Consider the following 21,483-nt stretch of genomic DNA (forward strand, 5'->3'; position numbering starts at 1 on the left):
AGCCATACCAGATTGCATTAGAATGTTGACTGCAAGTTAACTGATGATCTTTCTTTCTCTCAATCCTTATTTTAAAATCACTCTACCAACGCCCTGCTCTTATTACTAATTAGATTATTTGGCCTTGGTGTATAGTGTCTTGGGGTCATCAGTATGAAGGTCAGGTCACGATAAAAGAGCGGGGTCTCTAATGTGGATACACCCAGGAGGTCACTCTCTCCCCAGGCTGTGTCCAAGTGGCATAGGGGAGCCCAGGGCTGTGTCCCCAGGATATACAGTCCCTTTCCATGACATTGGAGATGAAGCTGGGCCTCAACTATTGGAGATGAAACTGGGCCTCAACTCTGCACCAGCATATTCCTACAACTTCTCAGAGTCCTGTGGATAATGACGGAGGAGACAAACCATGCAGGAAACTGCCCTCTAGAGCACCCAATCTGGATCTAAGTTTGTCTTACATGTTTAAGAAAAATTTGCTTTATTTTATTTTACTGTATTAATTGATTAGTTTTTAAGGAAATAGTGGAGTCCATCACTAAGACCTCAGGCTATACCTTAGATATTGCAATGTTGAATAAATGCCACCAGTTTATTTTATTGTTATGTGCCTCTTTTTTCCTAAAAACTAAGCCCCAAAATATAAAAGTTTACATTGTTACTTATTTATTTGTTTTAGAGACAAACTCTCACTCTGTCACCCAGCCTGGAGTGCAATAGTACAATTGTAGCTCGCCGTAGCCTGAAACTCCTGGGATCAAGCGATCCTCCCACCTCAGCCTCCCAAGTAGCTGGGACTATAGGCACATATCACCATGCCCAGCTCATTATTTATATTTTGCTAAATGAATTTTTGAAATACATTTCACAAGTATTTGTCCATTTTCAGTTGAAATTTAACCTTCTTTCTTTCTTTCTCTTTCTTTCTTTCTCTTTCTTTCTTTCTTTCTTTCTTTCTTTCTTTCTTTCTTTCTCTCTTTCTCTCTTTCTCTCTTTCTCTCTTTCTGTCTTTCTCTGCTTCTTTCTTTCCCTGTTTCTTTCTTTCTTTCATATTTCTCCTTGCATAACAGGGCTATCCCATAGGCAGAGTGCCCAGGGTAGTGAAAGTTTAGTTGTCAAAGAGTTTTTAATGCCAGAATCAGACTTATGAATTCACTCAGTAGATATTACATGTCACTGGCATATGACCTTTTAATAGATATTTTATTGGCCTAGGAATGGTAAGGTCAGAGACTTGAGTGGTTCCACTTCTAACAGCAAAAAGAAACTATTTCTGGCTATAATAAAATTTAGTGTCTTAAAATTTAAATAGAATAGTTGTTTATACTTACTCAGGGAACTGGAGGGTTATATGGGATATTTAAATAAATTGTGGAACACTTGGTCCTGAAAACTGCCCATTATAATACTTTAAACAAAATAAATTTCACGTAAAAGTTTCAAGCCTCCTGAACATCAGGGAAAGGTGAAAATACAGTCATGGGATATAGAGACTAGCACCAGGAAAAACAGCCAGAAATTCTGAACTTGGATCTCTTTGCATGTCCTTGTGCTGCTTAAGAGATTGCTTAAGAGATGACCTTGATAACATTTTAAAAATTTGAGTGCAAAGTGCAATGTATTGCCTTTCCCTGGATTAGAGCACATGATAGCTCTTGAGCCAGATTATAAGAATCCCTATCATAAGATTAGGAGAAGGGAAAGAAAAGAATCAGAATCAAAAGCCTGACCCACAGCTGACTCTCTTGTTTAAAGAAAATGCTTGGTCTTGCTTCCAGCACATGGTTTCCTGAAAATGATCTTTACCTTAATAAGTAAATGTTTAAAGCTTTACTTATTAATTTGAATTAGTTTAAGTCCTTAGGGAACCCTGAGCGGGTTTAGTTATCTTGACTACAAAGGCCCACATCCCTCAGAAAGTACCCCCGTGTCGGCAGCTGGACAACAACCTCAAGGATTGTCAATGTGGAATCATGGCACAATCCAATTTTTTATCTCACTGTTGAGTGGTGGTCCCCAAAAAGATATGTCCTTATCCTGTTTCCTGGAACCTGTGAATGTTCCCTTGTTTGGAAAAGAGATATTTAAAGATGTTATAAAGGTAAGGATTTTGCAATGAGGAGATTATCTTGGGTCTTCCATGTGGGCCCTAAATCCAATGATGTGTGTATTAGTCTGTTCTCATGCTGCTAATAAAGACATACCAGAGACTGGGTAATTTATAAAGAAAAAGAGGTTTCATGGACTCATAGTTCCACATGGCTGGGGAGGTCTCACAATCATGGTGGAAGGCAAAGGAGGAGCAAAGGCATGTCTTACATGGCAACAGGCAGAAGAGCATGTGCAGGGGAACTGTCCTTTATAAAACCATCAGATCTCATGAGACTTATTCACTATCATGAGAACAGCACAGGAAAAACCCACCCCCATGATTCAGTTACCACCCACTGGGTCCCTCCCATTACTCATGGGGATTATGGGAGCTACAATTCAAGATGAGATATGGGTGGAGACACAGCCAAACCATATCAATGTATGTCCTTAGAAGAGTGAGGCAGGGAGAGATTTCACACAGAAAGAAGAGGAGGAGGAGGCAATGTGTCCACAGAGGCAGAAACTGGGGTGGTGCAGGCTCAGGTCAAGGAATGGTGACAGCTACTGGAAAGTGAAAGAAGCAAGGAACCAATTCCCTCAAAGGAGTATGGCCCTGCTGACATGTTGATTTCAGACTTCTGGCCTCCATAACTGTGAAAGAATACATTTCTATTGTTTTAAGCCACTCAATTTTTGGTAAGTCAATATAGCAGCCATAAAAATCTAATACCCTAACTTCATGCCTTCCCTAATGTCTACTTTTCCAGGTGAGTTATCTGAAAGGTCTTTTTCCCTTCCATGCTCTTCCCCATCCTTCTGGAATATTCTCTGTGGCAGTTACGCAGACCATTACAACTGCATTTCTTGTGGGTTGTATGTGTGAAATCTGCAGAGCTCAGAAAAAAAATATCTGATCAAAAGCAACACTTGAACTACTGAATTTCTTTTTTTTCAAGTTTATTCATTCAACAAATATTTATTGCACATATACTATGTGCCAGGCATTGTCCTGTATGCTGGAGAAGCCTGGGGAAGTGAGGGGAAAGATGAACAAAAATCCCTGCTCCCATTAAGTTTTCATAGGCAAGCAATACATAAAATAAAGAGGTAAAGTTGTAGCATGTTGGATGTAGTAAAAAAAAAAAAAGCTACAGAGAATTAAGAAAGAAAGAGGCATAGGGAATAGTTTTCTGTTTTAGTAGGATGACTATGGAACACTTTACTGAGAAGGTGACCTCCAGAAAGGAGATATATTAGTCAGAGTTCCTCCGAGAAATTGAACCAATAGGAGATATTCACACTTACATATGTACGTGTATGTGCATGAGATTTATTGCAAAGGAATTGGTTCATGTGATTATGGAGGCTGGCAAGTCCAAAATCTGCAGAGCACATGTCCCAGTTTGAGTTCAAAAGCCACAGGCTGCTGGTCAGAGCAGTGGCTCACACCTGTAATCTCAGCACTTCGAGAAGCCAAGGCAGCCAGATCACTTGAAGTCAGGAGTTCAAGACTAGCTTGGCTAGCATGGTGAAACCCCATCTCTATTAAAAATACAAAAGGCTGAGACAGAATTGCTTGAACTTAGGAGGCAGAGGTTGCAGTGAGCTGAGACTGTGCCACTGCACTCTAGCCTGGGCGACAGAGTGAGAGTCTGTCAAAAAAAAGAAAAGAAAAAAAGAAAGAAAGAACCAATGTCTTAGTTAATTCTTAGTTCAGAGGATATCAGGCAGGAGAATTCTTTCTTACTCAGGGGAATGTTAACCTTTTGTTCTATTCAGGCCTTCAACTGATTGGATGAGGCCCTCCTACATTAGGGAGGGTAATCTGTTTTGCTCAGGCTACTGATTTAAATGTTAATCTCATCCAAAAACACCCTCACAGAAACATTCAGAATAATGATTGACTAAATATTTTAGCACTCTGTGACCCAGCTAAATTGACACATAAAATTAACCATAATGGGAGAGGAGTTCAGTGAGCCATAAGGTGTCTGTGGGAAGAGCTTTCTAGGAAAAGTAAATTTCAAGAGCTAAGGGCCTGGCTTGTTGAACAATGAGGCAGCAAGTGCAAGAGGGACTGAGAGCCACAAGAGATGAGTAGCAGATAAATTCAGAGTGCCCTTGAGGTGAGGCTGGTAGCAGGACTGATAGACCACGGACATGGCTTTTTGTCTGCTTTTGGTTACTTTGTTAGACCTATTTCAGGGTCTCCACCATTGTCACATTCTTTCCTTTTCATGAGGCTTTTTTGTTTTGTTTTGTTTTGTTTCTGGTTATACCCATGAAACCTTATTTTAAGTCCCTAACCACAGGCTTTAGAGATCTATACTGTATAAAAAGTGATTCATCCAATTCTATTATGACTTACATATAGCAATCTGCTCATTCATGAAACAAAAAATTCCAGATATATCTTGTGTTACTAGCCTGTCCTGAGTATTGATGGTTTGAATTCATTTGTGGACTCTTGAGGAGGGCTGTCTATAATGACAATGCATGTATATGTAGGCTTGCTGTAGAACCAGCTTATGAGAGTTTATGTTTTATAAACTGCATAATAGATTTAATAGTTTCTCCATACATATTTCATGATTCCCACCTCAGAGGGCACAGGAAATGGTCCAAAGCAGATGCGTCTAACTTAAAATGACTGACAAGGCATCTGGGTCAGTGATCTTTAGCTGCATAACAAACCGCTTCAAAACTTAATGACTTGAAAACAAGTCACTGTTGAGACAATAACCATATGTTACTGCTCACAAGTCTATGGGTCAGCTGAAACTTTCTGCTGATTTTCGTTGGGCTCCATTGATCCCAGCTGGTCTTAGGCAGGTATCTGTGTTCAGCTAGCAGATCAACTGAAGCCTGGCTAGTTGAGGATGGTCTTACCTACCTGACTGGCAGCTAGCTGGCTGGCAATTGGGACATCAGGAGTGATTGGGCCCTGTGTCTCTCTTCTACTAGCAGGCTAATCAAAGCTTGCTCAAAAGCAGGAGCATAGACTTCTTAAGGCCTAGGCCCAAAACTGGCATATTGTCACTTTGACCACATTTTACTATCCAAAGAAAATCCCAATACCTGCCCAGATTCAAGTGGGAAAGAAGTAGACTCTAAGTGTTAATAGGAGGAGCTGAAAAATAACTGTGGCCATTTTTTCAATCTATACATAATATGCTAATTAACTGTATGTGTTAACTTGACTGGTCCACAGGGTACCCATTCATTTGGTCTGAGTCTGATGGCCTGAGAATGAGGACAGCTGATGGGGTATTACACACACACACACACACACACACACAAAATTGGGGTATTACACACACACACACACACACACACACACACACATATAATTGATTCTGTCTCTCTGGAGAACCAAGACTAATACAGATTTTTGCCCCAAGAGTGGTTCTAGAGGAAGAGAATTGTAAGGATGAGTTTCCTGAATCGGTGCTGAGGTTTCTGGAATTGGTTCTCTCATCCAATTAGGTTTAACGATGCAAATAACTCTGTTTCCATTAATAAAGAAGGCACTGATAGATAGTCTATGGTGTACTCTGTCAATAGAGATATGCAAAATATTACCATTGGATACTCCTAATCAACCACTTATAAGAAGCAACGATTTTGTTGACTGTGTATATAATGCTTTTGAACATGATTGGCAAAGTAACAAATGTAAAGAGATTGGCTTCCATTATCATTGAACAAAGAATGAGCTCAGGATTTGAATTCCCAGGTCAAATGCTGCATACTTGATCTAAAAGCTGCAATTGTGTGCCCTCAAGGAGACCTTTATCTCCTATAGCCTTAGGACTGAGATCACTGAAAATCAAATGCAGGATCTCATCCCATGACTAGCCAAACTAACACAATTTGAACCCTCAGCCTCACAAGGTGTCTTCTGATAAAGTCAGTGTATTAACCAGGAAAGAATGTGTTGCTCAAAGTTGGAATGGAGATCAGCTTCAGCCCTGATGAAACTGAGGACACTGAGCCCCTAAATTATGATAAGGGTTCTTTGCCAGCAGAAGAGCCCTCTCCAGCCTCTTCTAAGGGGATTAATCCTGCATCACCAGAGGAAACTCTAAGGACCTCCCCCAAGGCAGTTGCCATGCAAGATGATGCTGATTCTATTCAGGACCCCTCTTTGTTTCTAGACCTATAACTACATTCATTCAAGTCCCAAGATGCCCCTAAAGGTGAAGTACAAAGTGCAGTTCATGAGGATTTATACTATACTCCAAATAAATATTAAGTATTTAAATTTTCTAATTTATGAAAGTTTGGAAAACAAGTGAGGGAATGCATATTAAGAACGTAGGATCATGGTAGGAGAAACACAAATTAGATCAAAATGAATTTATTGTTATAGATAAAGGAAGGAGACAGCATGCATTTAATTTTGCAGCTCAGGCATTTGGAAAGTGCTGTAATCGTTTGTTTAGTCATTGGCTGGAACATGGGCCAGAAAGTCACCCACAGTGAGCAAGTTGGAAATGCTGAACTTCCCTTGGTTTAATGTAGAGGGAGGGATTAAATGACTTAGAGACATTGGGATGTTAGAGTGGGTTTGTCATTCAAGAATGACTTACTCACATTGGGAGGGTCCTGGAGACATACTTTTCACCATAACTGTGAGAAGTAAGTTTGTGAAGGAGTCCTGGCATCCTTGAAGAGCTCTGTGACACTCTACTCTGTAGGCCAGAACTTACAATAGAAACTGCAGTCACTGAATTGAGAAATCGAAATGTAACGGGAATGATTGGATCCCAGTGTGGCAGGGGCCAAGTGGCAGCACTCGACCATCAAAGGCAAGGTGGGCATGATTACCATGATGAACAGTGGAGTCAGGCAGCAACCAAAATGCTCTAACACAGAGAACCATGGCACTGGCCAGTTGATCATGAGGTTCCTGGGAAGTGAAAGAGATAGGTATCCGACTAAATTCTTTTTTAGTGTCTGTAAGCAGAAAATTTCTATGTCAAATGAAAAAAAGTATTACCTGAATCATGAAAGCAGAGAGTCACTCTCCTTCAAGGAATTCCCACCCTTGAGCAAGTTTATAGACCCAAAACCCTTTCAATGAAGGGGAGGCTGAGTCTCTTTGAGGAAAGGCCCCTGTACATTACTGAAAATTTATACTGTTCATCTCTCTCCCACCCTTCTCCAAATGGACCTATGGTGTTTTACCAGGTAACTATGCACTGGAGAAAAGGAAGTAGTCAGACCTTCTGGGGACTACTGATCACTGGCTCTGAACTGACGTTTATTCCAGAAGACCCAGTATTTCACTGTGGTCCACCAGGCAGAGTAGGGCTGATGGAGGTCAGGTGATCAACAGAGTTTTAATTCAGGTCCATCTCACAGTGAACTTCATGAGTCTCTAAACTTATCCTGTGGTTATTTCCCTAGTCTGAAATGTATACTTGGAATAGATATAGTCCCTGACGGAATTGCTACATTGGTTCCTGTGACCTGTGGAGTGAGGGCTATTACAGAGGGAAAGGCCAAGTGGGAGCCACTAGAACTGTTTCGACTTAGAAAAATTGTAAACCAAAAGCAGCACCACATTCCTGAAGGAAGGCAGAGATTAGTGCTACCATCAGGAATTTCAAAGTCGCAGGGCTAGTGAGTCTCACCATACTCTCCATTCAACTTACTTGACCTGTGCACAAAACAGGATGATGGAGAGTAACATGGAAAGTTTAACCGGGTGGTGACTCCAACTGCAGTTGTTGTACCAGATGTGGTTTCATTACCTGAACTAATTAGCACATCCCCTGGTACCTGGTATGCAGTTACTGATCTGGCAAATACCTTTATTTCCATCCTTGTCAATAAGACTCACAAGAAGCAGTTTGCTTTCAGCTGTCAAGGCCAGCAATACACCTACACTGTCGTTCCTAAGGGGCATATCAACTCTCCAGCCCTATGTTATAATTTAGTGCACAGGGATCTTAATTGGCGTTCATCACTAGTCCATTATATAGATGACATTATGCTGATTGGACCTAGTGAGCAAGAAGTAGCAACTACTCTAGTCTTATTGGTAAGACATTCGCATGTCAGAGAGTAGGAGATACATCTGACAAAGTTTAGGGACCTTCTGCCTCGGTGAAATTCCTAGGAGTCCTGTGGCATGGGATATGTCGCGATATTCTTGTGTGGTGAAGGATAAGATGTTGCATCAGGACCCTCCTAAATCAAAAAAGAGGGACAATGCCTAGTGAGCTTCTTTCAATTTTGGAGGCAGTATATTCCTCATTTGGATGTGTTACTCCCACTCGTTTATTTAGTGACCCAAGAAGCTGCTAGTTTTGAGTGGATCCCAGAACAAGAGAAGGTTTTATAACAGGTCCAGGCTGCTATACAAGCAGCTCTGTCACTTGGGCCATATGATTCAGCAGATCTAGTGGTGTCTAGATTTAATATTATGTGTCATGTCCCAATAAAGCTTGGAAGTAGATATTAACACCATTGCCATCACCCACCCACACACATCCCTACAAGTGAAGAAACGGAGACCTCAAAGCAGGTGACTGGTCACAAAAATCACAGGTAACAAAGCCAGAAGCCAAACATTACCACAGCATGCTAGAAAGCCTATCTGCTTTTGATTTCTCAGTTACATTATTTTTTAGTAATTCTAATAAATAAATAAATAGGCTTGGCCAGGTGCGGTAGCTCATGCCAGCACTTTGGGAGGCCGAGGCAGGTGGATCACCTCAGGTCAGGAGTTTGAGACCAGCCTGGCCAACATGGCAAAACTCGGTCTCTACTGACAATACAAAATTTAGCTGGGCATGGTGGCACGTGCCTGTAGTCCTAGCTACTTGGGAGGCTGAGGCAGGAGAATCACTTGAACCCAGGAGGTAAAGGTTGCAGTGAACCGAGATCGCGCCACTGCACTCTAGCCTGGGTGACAGAGAGAGAGAGACTCTGTCAAAAAAAAAAAAAAAAAAAGGCTTATGTGGTGGACTCTAACATAATCAGGGGTGATTTATATGTTATCAGGTTTTTTTTCACATATTTTCTTCAATGTTCTGTTCATATCGCATAGAACCACTGGGAATTATTCTCCGGCATTCACAGGGCCCCTAAGTACTGCTTCACAGACTGAACTGAAGCGGTATTAATGGGTCTCTTCCTAGATGAGCCCAAGCCTTAAGCATAGCCCTGTGCCTCAGTCAGCCAATCTAGAAATAGAGCGAGCTTCTAAAGAAGAAGGGGCACAGTCTCTGCTTTTAGTAATCTCACTAGGGCAACATAGCCAAGTGGAATGAAGAGATGAGACAAGGACTAGACTGTGTGACATGGGCCATAGGTTGACAGAAGCTCCAAAAATAGAGTGAGTGCTCTGAGGAAGCTACACAGTAGCAAGAACATAGTGAGCTGGGTGGAAAACAATGAGTTAGGTCTTGCAGGATGCCTGGCAAAGGTGGCACATCTGTAGAGGGACTGGCTTGAGCAAATGGTCTCAGAACAAGCTGTGGATTCCCTCTTTTAAAGTTCCAGACTTTCATAACTTTGCTTTGGCCTGCATGCTTTCTTTTTGGAGGCAATAACTTCATAAATGCCATAAGAGGAAATTCAATACAGAACCCTCCATTGATTTCATTTTCTCTTTGAATTTGGCAGAGACCCCTTTAAGACCGAATCTCATCAAGAAAAATGTAATCTGAGCTGCATATCATACTAAATCACTTCCCCCTCTTTTTAAATTTGAAATCAGCTTTTATTCTACATTTATTTATTTTGAGATGGAGTTTCGCTCTTGTCACCCAGGCTGGAGTGCAGTGGTGTGATCTCAGCTCACTGCAACCTCTGCCTCCTGGGTTCAGGTGGTTCTCCTGCCTCAGCCTCCAGAGTAGCTGGGATTACAGGTGCCTGCCACCATGCCCAACCAATTTTTGTATTTTTAGTAGAGATGGGGTTTTACCATATCGGCCAGGCTGGTCTCGAACTCCTGACTTCAGGTGATCCGCCCACCTTGGCCTCCCAAAGTGCTGGAATTACAGCTGCAAGCCACCGCGCCTGGCCATCAGCTTTTATTTTATATGCATGCATAGCATCCTGCAACAATAACTTAAAAAAATAATAAGACATCACCATTTTCTATGATTGCAACCTATATAGAGAAACAGCCTGGTGTTCTCCTACAAGACAGTTTCCTTAAAATGCTTGAGTAATGGCTATTAAATCATTTTACGGAGTCATTTCTAAAACAATACTCTTTGTCACTGTTACCATAATTACCTTTAGTTGTGGCCATATTTTAAAGAACAGAATACTTTATCGTGACTGTTATAAATACAAATTATTTTTCCCCTTGCGGGAATCATGAGGCTAATTTGTTTACCATTTTCCTTCTAAAACAGATCTTTACTAAAAGGAAATCAGTACAATGATTGTGATTAAGATCAACAGCTCTCTTAATTCTTTGTTCTGTTGAATATCGAGTTTTTTCTGCCTTCCTCCCTCTGTCTTTCCATAAGACAAATCCTTTTGCTGGCAAGGGGTATATGTGTGCATGCAACTCCGGACTTATATCTTCACTCTTACACTTGTGCTAATGGATATTCAAATTAGAAATTCAGGATGCCAATGAAGGAAATAAGCTTTGAACCACACAGGTCACAGTTTCTGTTGGTTGTATTTGTGTCAGGGAGGTGTCAGACTCTGCAGTTTCAAATTTAAGTTCTCAATGGACTCTGAGTACGTGTCCTTGATGTGTGATTCACACCTGTGGTATCATCATGGGGTCATTTTATTGAAATGAACTTGTTTGGAGGGGCCTTAATTATTTAGCTTGCTGCAAAACCTAGTTATTTGATATGTTCTCTGTTTGGGGATAATACAGAGTAAATGGAAATAAGACATTAACATTGCCCAACCCCTATTATAGTATTAATAATCTTTGCCGATAGGTTTGAAAGCACCTTGGCTTACATAACCACTATTCAGATAAAACAAGGAAATGATGACATCAGTGTAAGATTGAATGAGATTTGACCACTGCACATGCTGTGCTTCGTAATAGTTTAAAAACCTGGAGAGAATGATCAGAACCATCTAATTCAAGCCCAGGGATAAGCAAACAATCAGTAAAAAATGCTTACATAGAAAGCGCATGATATTTTAATACGAATTTTTAGTATTTAATTTTGGTGGCTATTGTCAACCTTTTATCAAATAAACAGCTATTTATTATTAGAACTTCTTGTTAATGATTACTGGTTTTGATGGTAAGTCTAGCCTTACAATTTATTCAGAAGTGTGGTTTTAAACCACATAAAGTGCTTCGTGGCAATGCAAAATCTTCTACTGAAACGTTTTGTATTATTTTGATTTGAACTTAAGAGATTATGTGGATTCTGTACATAATAGGTTTTATTCATAGACTTGATAATGTAGCAGGATGAGCCGCAGACAAGAACCCCTCAGACACGGAGTTGTAGAAGGAAAGGGCTTTATTCAGCTGGGATCATTGGCAGACTCACGTCTCCAAAAACCGAGCTCCCCGAGTGAGCAATTCCTGTCCCTTTTAAGGGCTTACAAGTCTAAGGGGCCACAAATGAAAGGGTTGTGATCGACTGAGCAAGCAGGGGGTATGTGACTGGGGGCTGCATGCACTGGTAATCAGAATAGAACAGAACAGGACAGGGATTCTCATGATGCTTTTCCATACAATGTCTGGAATCTATAGATAACACAAGCAGTCAGGTCAGGGGTTGATTTTTAACTGCCAGGCCCAGGGCACGGTGCTGGGCTATCTGCCTGTGGATTCCATTTCTGCATTTTAGTGTTTACTTCTTCTTTCTTTGGAGGCAGAAATTGGGCATAGGACAATATAAGGGGTGGTTTCCTCCCTTAATAGTTAAATGATTTTGCAATAACAACAGGCCAAAATATAAAAGAGAAAAACTTATTAGGTTGGTGCAAAAGTAATTGCGATCTTTGCAATTCAGAGTAATGGCTAAAACCACAATTAGTTTTATACCAACCTAATATATATTTGGATATATATTATTTAATTGATGTTAACTTACACATTAAGTTTTAAAAATATTAGAAACCCTACAAAATCTGAGTTAAAAATGAGTATTTGAACTTGAAGGATGGCAATCTTTCACCCATTTTGTTTTACCAAATTGTAAATAAATCATAACCTGGTAGCATCACCTAGACAGAAATTTTGTGGAATTTCTACACTATAAATAATGGAACCCCTGTAAGGTAGTAACTATTTCAAAGTTAGGATCTCCTGGCTTTGGCACATTTTATTTTTGTGAAAATTAAAGTTGGGCATTGGCAACCCAATACCTTTTAGTTTTCCACTAGAGCAAAATTAAATATTAGGCCAGTAATTTGCGGCAGTGGTATCCAAACTTTTCCATTTCATGCCCCTAAAAATTAGACACTCACAGCCCCCATCATAGGCATATTCACTTATTCGCATATCCATTTTTACATTGTAGGTATTACTAGACTAACACATATATATGTTCACTATAAATGAATGTGTAATATATATTTTAAATTATAATAAAATATAAATAATGAAAAAGAATAAAGATGAAAATGTTTTATTTTATTTGTTAATTATTCAAAACAAATCTTTGCCCTCAATATAGAGAGTCCATATGTTTGAATAGACTATTATTTTCAAAACTCCTCACTTAACACTTTGATACAGGAATCCAAAACTCTGATCTTAAGTTCGGATTGTCTTTTTCATATTTAGTTTTAATGGCTGTCACTGCTGGGGGGAAAAAAGATTCCTCACACAGATTTAAAGATTAAAATGGAAGACGTGCATCCTTTGTCAAGGCTACTGCTTTATTACACTCCTTTTATTCATTCCCATCTACCAGTTGTAAAGGTTTGACTTTCTGTTGGACACTTAATTTTTAAGTGTCTGCTAATTACAATGGCTTGTCACTTTCATTAACATGCCATACACTTAAGGCAAGGCTCACAGTTAGCTGTGAGAAAGTAAATACATATTTCAGATAGTCTTCTTCATAAAATTACTTTTTAAATGGATTCTCCTGCAATATCTGATTGTTTTCACCTTGGAATGTAGGGAAGGAGAAAAGTCAACTCTGCCGTTCTCCTTGTGTTTGCCGTTGGCACACTTGCTCATGTGGTTCATCTCCCTGTCTTTGCAGGGTTTAGTCCATTTGGTGAGGGTTTGTTTGGCTAAAATAGATAAGGTAGCCTGTAAATCCATTTAATCTGAGCGTGTGTACACTGGATGTGTTGAAACGAGCTGAAAAGTCATTATATAAGCAAGGGCACCACTGTCCAAGTCCTTGAACGTGTGGGACAGGCCAGGTGCCATGGCTAATGCCTGTAATCCTAGTGCTTTGGGAGGCCGAGCCAGGAGGATCACTTTAGTCCAGGAGTTCAAGGCATTGAGCTATGATCATACCACCGCACTCGAGGCTGGGTGACAAAGCAAGACCTGGTCTCAAAAAAAAAGTGGGGCTGGGGAGGTGTGGTGCCCTCTTCTTTCCTCAGAAGGCCTCAAGCCCTGTAAGTCACTCATAACCTTTTAACAAACTAATATGGGGCCAGTGTCAACACTGATAATAGGTATGAGTAAAGCTAATTTCCCCTACAAGTGAAACTCTAGTACACTTTTCCCATATTCTAATAGATCATCTTTCCTTTTATCCCCTGAACATGTGCATGCATCTTTAAGACTACAGATTTAAAGTACTAGATTACGTTTTTCTTCCCAATTAAACAGATCATGATTTCTTTTGGTGACTAGGGTGTTCTGGTGTTTTGCAGGCAGGAAAGATATAGGAAGTCCCCACGTTATAAGCATTATCTCTTCGAACATATCTATGTATATTAGATCTGTTAATTTTTGCTTCATATAGTTTGAAGGTATAAATATTGGGTGTATACATTTTTAGTATAGTTTCTCAAATATGTTGTTCTCTTTATTATGAAATGTCCTTTCTGTATTTTCTTGCCTTGAAGTAATGCTGTTTGATACAGTAGCCACTAGCCATGTGCCTATTTAAATTTAAATTAATTAAAGAAATTTTAAAAAATTCAGCCCCTCCTTTGTGCTAGTCACATTTCAATTGCTCAATAGGGCTGTTGGTTACCCTATGGGAGAGCACAGATAACATTTTCATCATCACAGAAGGTTCTGTTGGGTCAGGCTGCCTTAAGGCTACCTCATCTAATTTTTTTTTTTTTTTTTTTTTTTTTTTTGAGTCAGAGTCTCGTTCTGTCGCCCAAGCTGGAGTGCAGTGGCGCGATCTTGGCTCACTGCAAGCTCCGCCTCCTGGGTTCATGCCATTCTCCTGCCCCAGCCTCCCCAGCAGCTGGGACTATGGGAACCTGCCACCGTGCCTGGCTATTTTTTTTTATACATATATTTTTAGTAGAGACTGGGTTTCACCATGTTAGCCAGGATGGTCTCGATCTCCTGACCTCGTGATCAGCCCACCTTGGCCTCCCAAAGTACTGGGATTACAGGCGTGAGCCACCGCACCCAGCTACTTCATCTAATGTTAACAACTATATCAGGCGTTTTTTTTGGTTGACAATTATAGGGGGAATTAAATAAATCCACAATCACAGATGGAGATTTTTATATATCCGTCTCTGTTACTAACAAAACAAGCAGGAAGGAAAAAAAAAAAAAAAAAAGAGAAAATCACTAAGAACACAGAGAATTTGTTTAACACAATTGACAAACATAATATAAATCACATATTGAATGCATTACATTCAACAGTTATATAATACAATATGCACTAAGTACACAATGAAGATTTATGAACAAAGACTATGTACTAGGTCATAAAGTAAGACCCAAAACTTCGAAATCTTGAAATCATGCGGGGTATATGTTTTGACCATAGTGGAATTAAGCTAGAAATCAGTAACAGGAAAATAAGTAAGTATATTCAAAATTTGGAAAATAAGTAATAGCCTTCTAAATAACTCATGGATTAAAAAAATAGAGAAAAACCAAGATAAAAACAAGAACATACTTTGAACTAAACAACAATGAGAATACAACATACCAAAACAACATGCAATGTGTAAAGCTTATGCAATGTTTGAAAGAAAATGCAGAGATTTAAAAGTATATGTTAAAAAAGAAGAAAGGATGAAAGTCAATGCTGTAAGTTTCTATCTCAAGAAGCTGGAAAATAAACTGCATATTAAACCCAGAGAAAGTAAAAGAATGAAATACTAAAAATGAGGGCAGAAATCAGCAAAATAGAAAGCAGACAGCAATAGAGAAAATCCACAAGGCTAAAAGTTTGGTTTATTTACCTGAAAAGATTAATAAAATTGATAAATCCTCCTGCAAGACTTTTTTCTTTTATTTTTCTTTTTTTTTTCTTTTTTCTTTTTTTTTTTCTTTTTGAGATGGAATCTCACTCTATTGCCCAGGCTGGAGTGCAGTGTCACAATAACTCCCAAGTTCAAGCAGTTCTCCTGCCTCAGCCGAGTAGCTTGGATTACAGGCCACCTTGCCCAGCTAATTTTTTTGTATTTTTAGTAGAGATGGGTTTTCACCATGTTGTCCAGGCTGGTCTTGAACTCCTGATCTCAGGTGATCCACCCGCCTTGGCCTCCCAAAGTGCTGAGATTACAGGTGTGAGCCACCATGCTTGGACTTATTTCTTTCTAATGAACTTATTTACATATGTTGCCCAGATAAAAGAAGTTTACTCCAAACTGTAATTTGCTCAACTTTCATCCAAGTCAATTATCTTTCTATTATACCAGGGTTTTTCAAGTCTGCTTTTCATCAGTTTAGTTGGATTATAATGACAAGAGCATAATCAAGATTAAAACTAAAGTGCTGAGGAAAAAAATCTGTGAATATGTAGAACAACAGGGGACGTGACCTTTCTAAGGGCCTCGATGAACAGTATGGGGAGACAAGGACATTTTAATAATTATTTTTGAAAAAAATGAAAAAGAGTTTCTCTTCTCTTTCACCTTTCAGAAAGGTAGAACATGACTGAAAGGTCGTGTTTGACTAATGGGGACACATCGGAAGATACATCTGGCTGCCAAGTGTCCTGTAAGGAGGTGTTGATTGTAGAGACACACAGCAGGTGCTATATAATTCCATAATCACAAAACCCAGCAAAACTGGTATCACACAAAGGAATCGCACCTATTGTATTAGTCCATTCTCACGCTGCTCTAAAGAACTACCTGAGAGTGGGTAATTAATAAAGAAAAGAAGTTTATTTGGCTCACAGGTCTGCAGGCTGTACAGGTAGCATGGCTGGGGAAGCCTCAGGAAACCTACAGTCATGGCGGAAGGTTAAGGGGAAGCAGGCACGTCTTACATGGCTGGAGCAGGAGGAAGAGAGTGAAGGGAGAGGTGCCACATGCTTTAAAACAACCAGATCTCATGAGAACTCACTCACATAATAGTGAGTTATAGTTATGTTCACTCACATAATAGAGAACAACAAGGAAGAAATCTGCCCACATGATCAAATCACCTCCCAGCAGGCCCCTCCTCCAACACTGGGGATTACAATTCAATATGAGATTTGAGGGAGGACACAAATCCAAACCATATCACCTATGGTTTGGGTTTTGGTAGCACAACACTGTTACAACCTACTACTCAGGGATCCTCAAACTTTAATATGCATGCTAATCAACGTGAAGTTCTATTAAAATGCATATTTTAATAGAGTAGGTCTAGGTGCACCTTGTAACAAGTATACTTCATTACTGACTTTAAAATGAGCTCCCAGGTCATGCTGATGTTACTGGTTTGTGGACAACACTTTGAGTAGGAAGATTCTAACTCAGAAGCCCAAACTAGCCAGCTTAAACACCAAATCATGACAGGAGCTGTTTCGCCTGACTTGTATCATATTGATTAAAACAGTAAAGAATTAGTTGCTGCTGAAGTATGAAGTTTCATATGAGCACCTGAAACTTCTCTTGAAGACTGGGAAGATCCGGCCAGGGCAAGTCTGCTTCCATATATGGCAACTGTTCACTGGAGCAGAGTAGAGGCTGCTAGCTTTAGGAAGCCCATGATTTATCTTTCACCATAAGTCCCACCTCCACTACACTGACATCTTGCCAACCACCCATCTCACTTCTTTATTTGCCTTTCTAATCTTCTTAGTCCAGGACTCTCAAACTAAGCTAAATATTGGAATCAGAGGAACTTTGAGAAATACTGATGTCTTGGTCTCAGCCCCAAAAATCTTGATGTGGGCATCAGGGGAAGAGCCTGGACATTTTAAAAGCTACCCAGGTGATTCTAATATACGCCAAGGTTGAAGACTTCTGTTTAAATCAATTCAGTGATACTAGCAAGATTCTCACCCACCATCCTCAGACATTCTGATTCTGAAGCTCAGGACCACCACTTCCTAATATTTGCAGGATCTGAGACAAAAGAAAGGTCTCAACCCATAGCCTTTCACCTTGTCTTTCTACTTCCCACCCACTTCTATACTTTCTTGCACCATGAAGGATCTTCTGCACATAGAATTAGACACACATCCAAGATCTGTCCTTACTCCCTTTCAGACACCTACCCCTTGGTCACTATTGAACTTAGACTTATGCAAAATGACTGTAAGGTCTGCCATAAAAGGAGGAGTAAGAGGGCCTAGAAAGGGGTCTTAGGGCAGTTGGGAAGGGAATTTTGATATCTTGATGGAGTGTTTTCTGACACCAATCTCTTCTCCAACATTGGCTGGATGTCCAACCATTCAATTCAATTTTGATGCTACTTGGAGTTAGTGCAGACCCCACAGCTTAAGTCCCACAAGACTGCCCCCACTTCAGATGACAGTTGCAAGACTTGGATCACTCATACTTCTGACCAACCAGCTATAAGTCAGGGGTTCCAACAACATGTCCTCAGCTTCAATAATTTTCTAGAATAGCTCACAGAACTCTGAAAATCCACTTTACTTACATTAAGATTTACAATTCATTAGGAAGGATACGGATCAACAGCCAGATGAAGAGTATATAGGATATAGTAGTCTGCTTTGTGCTGCTATAACAAAATACCTGGGACTGGCAATTTATAAAGAACAGAAATCTATTTTCTCATAGTTCTAGAGGTTTGACAATCCAAAATCAAGGCGCCAGCAGGTTCAGTTGTCTGGTAAGGGCCGCATCTTTCAGAGGGGAGGAATGCTGTGTCCTCACATGATGGAAGACAGAAGAGCAAGAGAGGCCAATGCTATCAAAAGCCTTTCTAAGGACCTTAATCATATTCATGAGAAAAAGGCCCTTGAACTAATCACCTCTTGTTTGCCCCACCTCTTAACACCATCACATTCGCCATTAAGTTTCAACACCTGAACTCTGGAGGGAACACATTCAAATCATGGCACAGGACAAGGTCTGGAAGAGTCCCGAGAACATGAGCTTATGATCCTATGGAGCTGGGGTGTGCTACCCTCCTAATTCATGGAGGTATTCACCAACCTGGAAGCTTTACATCATTATTTAAGGGTTTTTATAACTCCATCTTTAGCTCTCCCATCAGGTTAGTGAGGGGAGCTGAAAGTTCCAACCCTTTAGTCACTTTATCTGTCTGGTGATCCACCCTATCCTGAGGCTCTCCAGGGGCCCTATTCTAAATCTACTTATTAACATAAATTCAGATATGATTGAAAAGGGTTTACACAAGGCACTCCTATCACTGTGGAAAACCCAAGGGTCTTAGGAGGTCTATGCCAGAAACCTGGGACAAAGACTAAATATATTTCTTATATCACATGTGGGTACCCCAGCATTAGGGAGGCCATGTCTCCATGTGCAGGAGTCATGGTCTTATGGACTAAGCTACTCACCCCATGAGGATGAAGGTGTGGGTGAAGGAGGGCTGGGGGGCCATGAGGGCCCAAGGGATGGGCCTCTCTTGCCCACACCTGGAAGTCCAGGATGAGGTCTGAGAGTCCCTTTGCAGCAGGTTCCCCCCAGTGATTCTGATGTCAGTTGTCCACAGGGTATACTTAGAAAGATAAATTCTGCAGAAGGATCAGAGCTGAAGAAGAATAGCTTCCCCTCTTTTCTTTCTTCTCCCTAACAGTTCTCAGTACTAGTCAGAGCCTGGGAGCCACATTTGGAATTTCAAACGAGGAATTTGTCATGCTTTTCTAAATGGATTGTATTTTGGGGACTTGGAAGCCAAACACTTAGAATCTGTAAATAGTTTGTCCTGGGAGAGAATGGCTGCAGGCTTTCAGAACATGAGAGGGAAATTTAGGCTGGCTGCACCCTCTGCTTCTCAAAGCTCTTTTTGCTAGAATGCTATTGTTATATGTGGTCTTAGACACAAAAGAGAAGCCAAACACTCAAGTGGGCACTGCTTCCATCTGGTTTTACCTTGTAAAGTAAATCCTGCCTTTGCTTCAGAATTTTGAATAATGAGACATTATTCAAAATAATGTCTCATTATTCAAAATCTTGATATTGATTGAGTTCTTACTACTTACCCAAGCACTGAGCTGTCCTCTGTAATCATCCACAGTATCTATGATGCCAGCTTCATCATTCTTATTTTATGTAAGGAAACTGAGATGCAGACTGGCCACTGGCCCAAGCTCATACAACTATTCACTGACAGAATTAAGAACCAAGCAGGGCGCGGTGGCTCAACCTGTAATCCCAGCAGTTTGGGAGGCTGAGGCAGGCAGATCACCTGAGGTCAGGAGTTTGAGACTAGCCTGGCCAACATGGCAAAACCCCGTCTCTACTAAAAATACAAAAATTAGCAGGGCATGGTGGTGCGTGCCTGTAATCCCAGCTACGTGGGAGGCTGAGGCTGGAGAATCACTTGAATCCAGGAGGTGGAGGTTGCAGTGAGCTGAGATCATGCCACTGCACTCCAGCCTGGGTGACAAAACGAGACTCTATCTCAGAAAAGAAAAGAAAGAAAAGAAAAGAGAAGAGAAGAGAAGAGAAGAGAAGAAAAGAGAACCAAGCAGGGTCGAGCGTGGCGACTCATGCCTGTAATCCCAGCACTTTGGGAGGCCAAGGAGGGCGGATCACGAGGTCAAGAGACCGAGACCATCCTGGCCAATATGGTGAAACACCATCTCTAATAAAAATACAAAAATTAGCTGGGCATGGTGGTGCAGGCCTATAGTCCCAACTACTTGGGAGTCTGAGGCAGGAGAATCACTTGAACCCAGGAGGCAGAGGTTGCAGTGAGCCGAGATCACGCCACTGCACTCCAGCCTGGCGATAGAGTGAGACTCCGTCTACAAACAAATAAAGAACCAAGCAGCCTGGCTCTAGAACTCATATGCTGTAAGCAACTATTCTAAACCAGCTCTTTAAAACACGTAAGTGTAAATGTGCACAGATTTCAATTTAGAGCTGTGTGACTCCCAGCAGATTTCTTTTTTCTTGAACAAAGGAGATGACACTGTGAATGTTAATGTCTGTCATAGCCAGAGCAGACACTCTTTAGCTTTTGGGCAAATGAAAATGCTCAAAAATACCCACAGGCACAACATTTTCTAATCGTGCTTCCAGAGCCAGGCAGTGTGTTCATGCATGTAAAAGGCTGTATAAATGTATGTAGTAGCACCAATAGTGCTCATGAATTATGGATGAAGAGGGACATCCAGAGTCAAACATTCCTGAGAAAGCAGACCAGGCTCCCTTTACTTGGTTAGGAAAAGATAAAAGACTAAACTTCCCAAGGCAGTTGACTGGTGATTTTCATTCTAACATCTGAAAAAACAGGAATAAAGTTGCTATGGTTTGAATATATGTGTCCCTTCAAAATTCATGCTGAAATTTAATCCCTAGTAAATAGTATTAAGTGAGGATTGTAGGATGTGATTAGATCATGAGGGCCCTGCCTCCATGTATGGGGATAGTGCCCTTATAAAAGGGCTTGAGGGAGCCTGCTTTGCCCTTTTTGCCCTTCTGTCATGTGAGGACACAGCAAGAAGGTATCATGTTGGATGCAGGAGATGAGCCCTCACCAGACACCAAATCTTGTGGTGCCATGATCTTGGAATTCCCAGCCTCCAGAACTGTGAGAAATAAATTTATGTTATTTATAAATTACCTGGTTGAAGATATTTTGTTATAGCAGCAGGAATGAACCGAGACAGCAGCCTGTGTCAGAAGCCTGTCTCTGATGCTCCTATTCCAACCAAAATCCTTAAGCCAGAGATTGTAACCGGTAACCTGGCTGAATAATCCACAAACATGGTTTATTGTGCTTACACATCGTTATAGTGTTTTTTTCTTACTGTTCTTTTGTTTTCTTGTTGAACAGCATGCCAACTTTAAAAATAAGGAGATAGCCTTTAAAAATGTTTCCTTGCTTTATTTGAAATATTCAAAGACCTGGCTCACTGGGGCCATGTTCCAGTGAACTTG

At 40.6% G+C, this 21,483-nt stretch overlaps 1 protein-coding gene and 1 non-coding gene across 3 annotated transcripts in view; both read left to right on the forward strand.

Annotated features, from left to right (window-relative positions):
* Positions 1-21,483, forward strand: part of PLCB1 (phospholipase C beta 1) — a 753,090-nt gene that overhangs the window by 698,296 nt on the left and 33,311 nt on the right. The gene's annotated exons all lie outside the window — the stretch shown is intronic.
* On the forward strand, positions 188-421 carry LOC112633857. The gene has a single exon (XR_003121621.1). It is a non-coding gene; the product is annotated as a small nucleolar RNA SNORA73 family (small nucleolar RNA).

The sequence above is a fragment of the Theropithecus gelada genome, chromosome 10, assembly GCF_003255815.1.
Source record: "Theropithecus gelada isolate Dixy chromosome 10, Tgel_1.0, whole genome shotgun sequence".
NCBI classification, from domain to species: domain Eukaryota; kingdom Metazoa; phylum Chordata; class Mammalia; order Primates; family Cercopithecidae; genus Theropithecus; species Theropithecus gelada.